This window comes from Schistocerca nitens, chromosome 1, assembly GCF_023898315.1.
Source record: "Schistocerca nitens isolate TAMUIC-IGC-003100 chromosome 1, iqSchNite1.1, whole genome shotgun sequence".
Taxonomy (NCBI): domain Eukaryota; kingdom Metazoa; phylum Arthropoda; class Insecta; order Orthoptera; family Acrididae; genus Schistocerca; species Schistocerca nitens.
In genome coordinates this window covers 983,676,796-983,689,652 of record NC_064614.1, presented here as the reverse complement: position 1 = coordinate 983,689,652, position 12,857 = coordinate 983,676,796, and positions in this window count along the sequence as shown.

Below are 12,857 nucleotides of genomic sequence, written 5' to 3'. Positions count from 1 at the left end.
TTAACAGTGGAATTCCCGTTGCACTCTTAATGTTACCACCGTTGCTTTTAATGTAACCAAAGGTTGTTTTTACTTTCCTGTATGCTGAGTCTGTCCTTCCGACAATCATATCTTTTTCGATGCCTTCACATTTTTCCTGCAGCCATTTCGTCTTAGCTTCCCTGCACTTCCTATTTATTTCATTCCTCAGCGACTTGTATTTCTGTATTCCTGATTGTCCCGGAACATGTTTGTACTTCCTCCTTTCATCAATCAACTGAAGTATTTCTTCTGTTACCCATGGTTTCTTCGCAGCTACCTTCTTTGTACCTATGTTTTCCTTTCCAACTTCTGTGATGGCCCTTTTCAGAGATGTCCATTCCTCTTCAACTGTACTGCCTACTGCGCTATTCCTTATTGCTGTATCTATAGCGTTAGAGAACTTCAAACGTATCTTGTCATTCCTTAGTACTTCCGTATCCCACTTCTTTGCGTATTGATTTTTCCTGACTAATGTCTTGAACTTCAGCCTACTCTTCATCACTACTATATTGTGATCTGAGTCTATACCTGTCCTGGGTACGCCTTACAATTCAGTATCTTATTTCGGAATCTCTGTTTGACCATGATGTAATCTAATTGAAATCTTCCCGCATCTCCCGGCCTTTTCCGAGTATATCTCCTCCTCTTGTGATTCTTGAACAGGGTATTCGCTATTACTAGCTGAAACTTGTTACAGTACCGGCTACATGCAGTAATTGCCAACGATATGAACACAAGGTGTATCAGTGTTCGGATTACAGCTAGGTTTGAAAACGGAGGGCATTTATTGTTGTTCTTATAGTGGCTGTATTTGTTTTCTTAAATTTTTTGTGCTTTATGCGCGCTGCGTTTTTTGCAGGATAGAGTTTCTACAAATGTCATTTTTACAAAGACGAGGGATGACAATTCTGGAGGATAATGCTAAATAGGGTAAACAGGTGGAAATTTTGATGGTACACAACGGGTACAGGGTGACGTAACTGGGGCTATAGGAACCAAAACTTCATAAATTATACCCATTCATTCACTGAATTCGATTGCAAACGGCCTGCTGACCCCTTTTTAGGGTAAAACGATTTAAGATTTGTCGGCTTTGACTGATGATTTGGAGGCTGCCTTGAGTCTGCCGGTGTTTGGTTAGACGAAGTACGTTTGTACTTAGCCAAATTGCGGTTAGTGGACAACTTGAAGCCGCACGTTTTGTACCGCGAAGGGTCGAATAAAGCGCGTACATTTCAGCTACTCAAGAATGCACCTATCCAGCACTACTGCAGACAAAGCAGTACCAGATTCGTTCAGGAGCAACTCAGTGGAGTGTTTCAGAAACAGAACAAATTGCTGGAGACGTTACTGGCTATTAGAAAAATAAATAAGCAAACCTATTAGTTAAGATGAAATGAGAAGGAAGGCCAAATTTTCCTGGAAGAACTGGAGCCATTTTTTTACGTGCTTCCATACGATATGACGGGGAGAATACGGATGGGAAACCTAAATGATTTGGTTGCTGCCATGACGGTTGCTACAAAGTTAGAGAGAGTGGATATAGCAACACATGTACAGAGAAGCAAAGTGCTTTCTTCGCAGAGATGAAATGTTGTAGACATGGGCAACATTCAGAACCAATGCATCCAGCCACATCATGTGCAAGGATAAGTAACTGGTGGATGATGACGTGGTAGAAGGCCGTTAAACACCAATAGGGATTCCACAACTGTTGGACTGCATTGCAGGTAAAAATCGGTGTTACGAAGAGGCGAATAGTAGCTTAGTTGGGTAGTGGCACGGATTACAGGTTTTCAGTGGACGCACCGGTTGATGTGCCGATAGCGAGTCTCGATATTTTGGCTCGGAAGAGACAGAATTCCGCGTGTTAGAGGTTGTGAGAGTATGGGTTAATGATGTGGTATCATTGGAGTCAATGTTGCTGAATTTCTCCATCGAAGCAAAGGATTGTCGAGTGTATGATGAAGTATTGCCCCCTGTCGGTGAGAGGTACAACGCATTCTGGGATTGGAGTTCTTGAATAAGCATCATGCTAAAAAATTATTTTTCGCAGCTCACTGTCGATCTTAGTGGAATGACTGGGAGAGACCGCTGCAAATGATGCACTGTCGCAGAATACTCCGTCTTGAAAGTGTAACCAAGTAATTGTCGTACAAAATCATTAGAGCACAGGATAAGTACTGTAGGCAAGCATAGATACTGTTATACAGTCACTGGAACACAATGAAAAATTGGATGCATAGCATTGTTTTGTATGTAGGAGTGTGGCAAATGTGCAGGAAGTGAATAGAGAGTATATGATTCCAGTTAGTGTGAAAAATTCCGGTACTGGCGAAGTGGTTTGCTGAAATGGTTATTAATTGCCAATTTGGACAACCTGGATAAGGACGATTTCGACGTGTTAAATGTGGACTTCTGCCACAAGCAAACAATTAATGCATATGCATTAGGTGACAAAATACAGCTTTTGAAGAGGAACAACAGGGTGGTTAAGAAACGCTATTCAGAGTTTGTGGATTCGTACAATCCTAGGCGACCATTACCATTGACACCAAGGACACAAAAGATGATCGGAGCGAGGGGTAATTTTTTTCTGTATCTGAAACTGTACACTCAATGAGAGTGACTTCAGTTATGAAGAGTTTCGAGTCGTTTTACTGACGTCTACCTTTACAAGCTTTCTGGGTCTATGAGATGTGCTTCTAAGTGCACTAGTGATAGCTATACATAGCTGGAATCTAGCTGCATCTACAGTGAAATACAGATTGAAACACAATTGACTGCTGATTACATCTCTGACTATAGTCGTTTCACAGTCACTGAGCACAACGAGTCAATCCAACCCCTGTTAAATGATGGCGTTACTGGAGAGAATGATTAATGGAGAGAATGATAGCTGCTACGCGACACCTGTTGTCATTGTGCCCAAAAAGTAACTGGACAAACGAAATAACACAGGTTTGTGTTGTGATTAAATATTGGACAACCAGGGTCGATGCAAATACTTTTCCACGATGATCTGAAGACTGGGTACAACCATATAGAAATAGTGTCAGAGGAGTGGCCTAACACAACATTCACTGTCCCATAGGAGCAATACCGTTATCAGTGAATGGTTTTTGGACTTAAGAGTGAACTGGCCGCAGTTAGATCGAGAGCTGCAGAGGTTAAAACCACATCAGTTAATGGCCTACTTTTACAACGTTATTGTTTTTTGAAATATCTGTTGGAGTACACACAGCAGCTGCGAGAAGTTGTTCAGAGGGTAGGTTAAGTGCACTTAGTATTTAGTTTTGAAAACTGGCTCTCTGTATTGGCAGATGTGAACTACGTAGGCCAGTGATTCCCTGTGGTTCCTGCAAGCCGTGAACTGCAAGGTGGAAGCGCTTGCTTGGATCTACACCAACCTGCCACCTGATATAGGTACTGCTCAAAATCAGAGCCCTACAAACAGATATTTTTATAAGATCGCCATTGTTCTTTCTACACGACTGTAATCGGGTGTGTACATAATGACGACGCCTCGGTCTTCACCAGGTGTTAACTTCAAGACTAAGACCGATGTAGTATCGAATGAAGCAACAAGTGACATTCCACAGACTGTGACACCAGTAACTGCTGGCGTTCGTCTGAACTGGGTTCGTATGGGGACAAACTGGCATCCGTACACTGGTGGGTCACTTGCTGGGTCACGTATTGACGTTCACTGGTTTCTGTGAGGCCTCTTTATTGCTGATCACCACCCTCTGACTTCAGGAATGCTGGGTTCTGCGGTTTCCACACCGTCCTTTCCGGTGTTGTATGCGGCGTCCGAGAAGCAGCGAATCTCCGTGGGCCTGCACCGACCACACATCACCGGTGGTGCCCGTTAGGCTTCCGCAGCCTCACAAACTCCGGCACCAGCCCTGGCAGGCAGTAGCACCTGTGCGGCCACTACACCAACAGGAGTAACGGTCTTCATACCATGAACGCATGTCAGTTTCCCCATATTTGCGTTTTTCCGATATTTGCGTTTTTGCCGTATTTACGTGTTTGCCATATTTGCATTTTTGCCATATTTGCGTTTTTCCCATATTTGCGTTTTTCCCATATTTCGGTTTTTCCCATTACTCATGAACCCATCCTACCAAATGATTCCTTCTTCTAGTCAAGTTGTGCCACAAAATTCTCTTCTGCCCTATTTGCAATTTTCCCATATTTGCGATTTTCCCATATTTGCGATTTTCCCATATTTGTGATGTTCCCCATATTTGCGGTTCTCCCATATTTTTGTTTTTCCCATATTTGCGTTTTTCCCATATTTAGGTTTTTGCCATATTTTCGTTTTTCCCATATTTGCGTTTTTCCCATATTTGCGATTTTCCCATGTTTCCGATTTTCCCAGATTTGTGTTTTTCCCATATTTGCGCTTTTCCCATATTTGCGTTTTTCCCATATTTGCGTTTTTCCCATATTTGCGTTTTTGCCATATTTGTGTCTTTAACATATTTGTATTCTTCCCGTATTTGCGTTTTTCCCATTACTCATGAACCCATCCTACCAACCGATTCCTTCTTCTAGTCAAGTTGTGCCATAAAGCTCTCTTCTGCGGTATTTGCGGTTTTCCCATATTTGCGATTTTCCCATATTACTGATTTTCCCATATTTGCGATTCTCCCATATTTGCAATATCCCATATTTGTGATTTTCCCATATTTGTGTTTTCCCATATTTGCGTTTTTCCCATATTTGCGTTTTTCCCATATTTTCGATTATCCCAAATTTGCGATTTTCCCATATTTGCGTTTTTCCCATATTTGCGTCTTCCCCATATTTGCGATTTTCCCATATTTGCGATTTTCCCATATTTGCATTTTTCCCATATTTGCATTCTTCCCATATTTGCGTTTATCCCATAATTGCGTTTTTCCCACATTTGCGTTTTTCCCACATTTGTGTTTTCCCATATTTGGTTTTTCCCATATTTGCGTTATTCCCATATTTGCGTTTTTCCCATATTTGCGTTTTTCGTTTTTCACATATTTGCGTTTTTCCCATATTTGCGATTTTCCCATATTTGCGATTTTCCGATTTTTGCGTTTTTTCCATATTTGCAATTTTTCCATATTTAGGTTTTTCCCATATTTGCGATTTTTCCATATTTGCGTTTTTCCCATATTTGAATTTTTCCCATATTTGCGTTTTTCCCATGTTTGGGTTTTTCCCATATTTCCGTTTTTTCCATATTTGCGATTTTCTCATATTTGCGGTTTTCTCATATCTGCGATTTTCCCATATTTGCGTTTCTCCCATATTTGCGATTTTCCCATATTTACGTTTTTCCCACATTTGCGTTTTTCCCATATATGCGTTTTTCCCATATTTGCGTTCTTCCCATATTTGCGTTTTTCCCATATTTTCGTTTTACCTATATTTGCGATTTTCCCATATTTGAGTTTTGGGCATATTTGCGATTTTCCCATAGTTGCGTTTTTCCCATATTTGCATTTTTCCCATATTTCCGTTTTTCGCATATTTGCGTTTTTGCCATATTTGCGATTTTGTCATATTTGCGTTTTTGCCAAATTTGCGTTTTTCCCAACACAGCGTTTTTCCCATTACTCATGAACCCATCTTACCAACAGATTCCTTCTTCTAGTCAAGTTGTGGCAGAAAATTCTCTTCTGCCATATTTGCGATGTTCCCATATTTGCTATTTTCCCATAATTGCGTTTTTCCCATATTTGCGTTTTTCCCATATTTCCGTTTTTCCCATTTCTGCGATTTTCTCATATTTGCGATTTTCCAATATTTGCGATTTCCCCATATTTGCGTTTTTCCCATATTTGCTTTTTTCCCATATTTGCGTTTTTGCCATATTTGCGTATTTGTCATATTTGAGTTTTTGCCAAATTTGCATTTTTCCCATATTAGCGTTTTTCCTATTACTCATGAACCCATCTTACCAACCGATTCCTTGTTCTAGTCAAGTTGTGCCACAAAACTCTCTTCTGCCATATTTGCGATTTTCCCATATTTGCGATTTTCCTATATTTGCGACTTTCCCATATTTGCGATTTTCCCATATTTGCTATTTTCCCATATTTGCGTTTTTCCCATATTTGCATTTGTCCCACATTTGCGATTTTCCCAAGTTTGCGATTTTCACGTATTTGCGTTTTTCCCATATTTGCGATTTCCCCCTATTTGCGATTTCCCCATATTTACGTTTTTCCCATATTTGAGTTTTTCCCACATTTGCGTTTTTCCCATATTTGCGTTTTTCCCACATTTGCGTTTTTCCCATATATGCGTTTTTCCCATATTTGCGTTCTTCCCATATCTGCGTTTTTCCCATATTTTCGTTTTACCTATATTTGCGATTTTCCCATATTTGAGTTTTGGGCATATTTGCGATTTTCCCATAGTTGCGTTTTTCCCATATTTGCATTTTTCCCATATTTTCGATTTTCCCAAATTTGCGGTTTTCCCATATTTGCGTTTTTCCCATATTTGCATTTTCCCCATATTTGCGATTTTCCCATATTTGCGATTTTCCCATATTTGCGTATTTCCAATATTTGCATTCTTCCCATATTTGCGTTTATCCCATAATTGCGTTTTTCCCACATCTGTGTTTTTCCCACATTTGCGTTTTTCCCACATTTGCATTTTTCCCATATTTGGTTTTTCCCATATTTGCGTTTTTCCCATATTTGTGTTTTTCCCATATTTACGATTTTCCCATATTTGCAATTTTCCCATATTTGCGTTTTTCCCATATTTGCGATTTCCCATATTTAGGTTTTTCCCATATTTGCGTTTTTTACATATTTGTGTTTTTCCCTTATTTGCGATGTTCCCACATTTGCGTTTTTCCCACATTTGCGTTTTTCCCACATTTGCTTTTTTCCCATATTTGCGTTTTTCCCATATGTGCGTTTTTCCCATATTTGCGTTTTTCCAATATTTGCGTTTTCCGCATATTTGCGATTTTCCCATATTTGCGATTTTACCATATTTGCGATTTTCCTATATTTGCGTTTTTACCTATTTGCGTTTTTGCCATATTTTCATTTTTCCCATTACTCATGAAGACATCCTACCAACCGATTGCTTCTACTAGTCAAGTTGTGCCACAAAATTCTCTTCTGCCATATTTGCGATTTTCCCATATTTCCGATTTTCCCATATTTGCGTTTTTCCCATATTTGCGATTTTCCCATATTTGCGATTTTCCCATATTTGCGTTTTTCCAATATTTGCATTCTTCCCATATTTGCGTTTATCCCATAATTGCGTTTTTCCCACATTTGTGTTTTTCCCACATTTGCGTTTTTCCCACATTTGTATTTTTCCCATATTTGGTTTTTCCCATATTTGCGTTTTTCCCATATTTGCGATTTTCCCATACTTGCAATTTTCCCATATTTACGTTTTTCCCATATTTGCGATTTCCCATATTTAGGTTTTTCCCATATTTGCGTTTTTTACATATTTGCGTTTTTCCCTTATTTGCGATGTTCCCACATTTGCGTTTTTCCCACATTTGCGTTTTTCCCACATTTGTATTATTCCCATATTTGGTTTTTCCCATATTTGCGTTTTTCCCATATTTGCGATTTTCCCATATTTGCATTTTCCCATATTTGCGTTTTTCCCATATTTGCGATTTCCCATATTTAGGTTTTTCCCATATTTGCGTTTTTTACATATTTGCGTTTTTCCCTTATTTGCGATGTTCCCACATTTGCGTTTTTCCCACATTTGCGTTTTTCCCATATTTGCGTTTTTCCAATATTTGCGTTTTCCCCATATTTGCGATTTTCCCATATTTGCGATTTTACCATATTTGCGATTTTCCCATATTTGCGTTTTTACCTATTTGCGTTTTTGCCATATTTGCGTTTTTCCTGTATTTTCATTTTTCCCATTACTCATGAAGACATCCTACCAACCGATTGCTTCTACTAGTCAAGTTGTGCCACAAAATTCTCTTCTGCCATATTTGCGATTTTCCCATATTTCAGATTTTCCCATATTTCCGTTTTTCCCATATTTGCGATTTTCCCATATTTGCAATTTTGCCATATATGCGATTTCCCATATTTGCGAATGTCCCTTATTTGCGTTTTTCCCATATATGCGTTTTTCCCGTATATGCGATTTTCCCATATTTGCTCTTCGAGACTCACCATTGACAGGTTTACGGTCTGAAAGGTCTCTGTTGGATTCCTTTCATGTTAATTTCTTAAATCTGTTGTCATTTACGGCATAAATTCCTCTTCTAAATTTACTGTGGTATTTCTGACTATCTGGGAGGAGACTGAGCAGTGAAACGTGTTACTTTTACACATAAACAAGAACGATTTGTCACACTACTACACTGTAAATCTCAGTTTATATGTAATTCATGTCACACAGTCTCATACAGAACCTACATCCGCTTTCTTTTATATACTGTGTATGATAAGATACTGTCATCCCCCTTCCCTTCTGTGTGAGAGGATGAATGAGCAAATGTATTTGTAGTTGCATGCTTGAGGGTAGCAGACAATCCTGTCTGCTAGAGAACAGTAAGACCAACGTCGGAACAGGTAGCTACGCTTTCTAAAAGCAGAGAGGTTTCTATTCTTAGTATGGTCCTGTCCGTCCCTTGTCATGTTGGTATAGGAAGCTGCCTCTATGGTCACTTCCGTTTGTATCTGTTAAGCACGCTCGGTAGCGGGCCAGGGCAGTCTGTCCGTGGCGAGCGTCTGAAGTGGTAAGATCTCCGGCTAAGCGCGTGTCTGCTAAGTCCGTAGGACAAGTTCAGCCTAACTGAAAATTTAATCACCCTTATTTCAGGTTTAGCTCTAAAATATCTAATGTTATCTTAAATTGCAATTCGAGTGTGATGTTCTGAATATCTTCCGGTAGTTGCTTTGTCACTACTTTGTGAGTAAAGTGGAACCACGTGTTGATCAGTAACTCTAACTAAGATCATCAATCTTAAATGCGAATGTGCGTGAGATTATAACGTCTCGTCTTGACAATATTTTTCAAGATAGCATCTTTTCTTTATGTTCAACCCACGTGGGGTGTCCTTTGTGAGACCAGCACCACGTGCTTATACAATTGTTTGACCCATCAGGTTAATAGTAAGACGATAGTAACCAGTTCGAGGTTTTTCTTTTGTAAATTGCGTTTCGATGTAATTTATTTTAACCATCAAAATTATTGTGGAGTTACACTCTTTGTGTAAACCAAGTTGACAACGTGAAGTATGTGGTGTAATCATCAAAGTAGCCCTCAGCTATTCTTTTCGGCAAGATTTCACAGAGAGTTAGTGTGAATTTAGTATACCAGTGTGTGGTAATTTAATGACGGACAGGATTGCGCTACGAACGTAACTTCTTTGGGTGAAAATTGAATCGGTTGGTTGTGTTTAATTTCCTCTTGCATATGTTTCAACGTTCTTCGTGTGTTATTTTATGAATGCAGTGTTGTATGTAGTCTCCCAATCTTGGCTCCCTATTTGATGTGTTCCGTAAGATTACAAACTCACATTTACACAATCCTAAATAAGGCACCAGTTTAGTTATGAATCAAGTTTGATATGCTGAAATTATAACGGAACAATGATCAATGTAAAAATAAATGTCCAAATATAAACTGATTTATTTCTTTTTATTTAAATTGTCTTTTTATATATATATCACCAGTTATCGTAAGATGAATACTAAAAGATTTTAATTAATGTTAGTCTGGTTGGGAATTTCGTAAGCTAGACTGGATACCTGGTGAAACAGTTGCGCAGTAATGCAAGGTTAACTTCCTCACATATCTCACAGCTTTTAAACCACTTTTACGGTCTTGAATAGCAGCACCGCTTGCAGAACGAATTAATGCAACAACATTACAATAGATCAATTATATAAATACAGACTAATATGCCTTGTAGAAATCAACGTTGCCCAATCAACACCATTTCTTGTGTGGTTCCTCTGAAACAGCATATTTCTCGAGCTCTACATGATCCAACTGTTCGGCTGGTTGTTAAATAAACTAGCTCTCTTGGTAATTAAATTCTAGTATCTGGTATTGTGTGTCGTAGAATAGTGTGTTTGCCGACATTAAAGACTGTATCAAAGGTTTCAACTATTGGACCCTCAAAATCCTGGGTTTCACCAGCGACAATGTGAATTTCATTTTGTTTTTGAGGGTAGGTACATGGAAACATGTAAGTGTTGCGTACGTTCCAGAAGCAACAAAACTATGTGTGTGAGAATGTTTTCAACAACATCAGTTATTACTGGCTTCAGTCAGGATTTTGTGAAATCATCTGCCTGATGATTGAGAAGGAATCACTATTAAGCGGTCTGTCAGAAGTTTTACTATGAAAGTACAGATTTGCATATTCTCCTGCATAAAACTGGCAGCGAAATTACCAAGTGAAGTTTTACTGTGATGTTGAATGTTTGTAAATGAGATAAGGGTCACTCGAAGAAAAAAATGGCTCTGAGCACTATGGGACTTAACTTCTGAGGTCATCAGTCCCCTAGAACTTAGAACTACTTTCCTAACTAACCTAAGGACATCACACACATCCATGTCCGAGGCAGGATTCGAACCTGCGATCGTAGCGGTCGTGCGGTTGCAGACTGTAGCGCCTAGAATCTCTCGGCCACTATGGCCGGCTCAATCAAAGAATAATTCCGTAGAAAAAATTAGCAAAACGAAAGACTTCCGTTACTTCGCACTGCGAAAGATTGTAATTATGGAGTTCTTCATAAGAATTTTCCGATCGGTTTAGAATGCCCTGTATAAGTGCTAGGACGCACAAGCTAAGACGCACTGCTTAAACAAGTGCGGGTGCCTCATAGTGAAGGTATGGTAAAAGCTTCACAAGGTAGCCACCCAACACGGGAAGCTCTGAGATGGGTCGTGTGTACGGCGCGCCCTTCTTGGGATAGCATGCTTGTCACCGGCAGACGAAGAGTGACCTCCCGCCTTATCACGAATATTTTGTTTTGAGAAAAGTTTTGTCGTGCAACAGGAAAGCCATTTCGTCTGTTGTCGGATGCGGAGCTATTGGAGGAAACTGCCGTAATTGTTTCGACCGTGGCGCCTGCGACTGCTGTTAGACATAAGAAACGTTTCTGGGAGCTGTCTTCTCCTACGTCTAATTACTATTTTTGCAGCCACGCCCTGCTCGAGGCACGCGATCCCGCGAGGGGAGGCGCCTGCTAGGCGGGGGCGGAGAACGCCTCTCTCCCTGCCGCAGGCGCAGGCTGGCCGCGCCGTCTACACCAAGGAAGCCGCCGTGGCCAACAGGACACAGCGTGTGGCTGTATTCAGCTGCACTGAATCTGTTTGTATGCATGAACAGAATACTTTTTATGGTATCAGGTTAGTCAATAATCACGTACACTGTATAAAATGCACTATTAAAACCTGAAAGAACTAGATTAATATTTCACAACAAAATATTTATTTTATGTTCTCTCTGTTAATGTGTTTTCGTCTATCTAGGCTATCTTCACACAACTGAGGCTACACATCAGTGAGAGCGTCCAGCCGTGCGGAAACTTTAATTTCCAAAGATATTATGCATTTACAGGGTGGTCCATCTGAAGTTTCGGGTGAGATTATTTCAAAAACCATACATCGGGTAAAAATTGTGGGTAAGACAAGTTCGTAAGCTCAAAGGCGGACATCAAATGACACTACACATGACCCCCAGACCACGCCCCCTTGGGTGGGGTGGGGGGCAACTTTTAAATCTTAAACGGAAACTCCCATTTTTTATTGCAGTTTAGGGTTCTTCATAAAAAACTAATCAAGTTTTGTCTGAAGCATTTTTAAACCACTGCCAGATGGCGCTGAAATAGAGCAAAATTAAAATTGGGGAAGAACTCCTATTTATTTAGAATGATCAGAGAAGGACGCATCAACTCGATACAACATGTGCACCAATTTTTTTCATTGCGCCGAATTAAGCTATTTTTTTTACAAAATGTATCCTACCCGCCACAGTTTCTGCAGGGAGGCGAAATAATATTAAAATCTCGTTAGGGAACTCTTCACAATTCCATTACTCACCCGACTGTGGCGCTACCGTGGCCAAACATCGAAATATGGCTCAGTATAAAGGTCAGTGCAATGTGACCAGATGTCACTTCGCTTTCAGATAGTGAACCGTGAACATCAACTGACGAAAGTAAATTATTCTTTAGCGAAACGTGGCTCACTATCCTCCTACAGAGAATGTTGATATGTTGTTAATTTTAGGTGAAAGCCACAAAAATTACGCTGCAGCTACACAGTTGTATGGGTATCGTTTCTCAAACAGACGACATTCAAGCAAAAACATTGGAAATTCCACTTAACAAGCTCGAAATGGATACATGCACCGTCCACCTTGTCATCGCGAATACAATGAAAATGACGCCCGTACCCTTACCGTTCTCGCATGTGTTCAACTGTATCCCGAAATGAGTAGTCGTGCGATTCAGAGACAAACTGGAATTCCGAAATCAACTGTTTTGAGGATTTTGAAGGCACATAAATATCATGTGTATCATATCACACTGACGCAGATATTAAAGACGAATGATTTGCAAATACGCGTGCATTTCTGCCAATGGGCGCTTCAGTCCGGAACCGCGCTGCTGCTACGGTCGCAGGTTCGAATCCTGCCTCGGGCATGGTTGTGTGTGATGTCCTTAGGATAATTTAGGTTAAGTAGTGTGTAAGCTTAGGGACTGATGACCTTAACAGTTAAGCCCCATACGATTTCACACACATTTTGATGTCCTTAGGTTTAAGTAGTTTTAAGTCTAGGGGACTGATGACCACAGATTTGAAGTCCC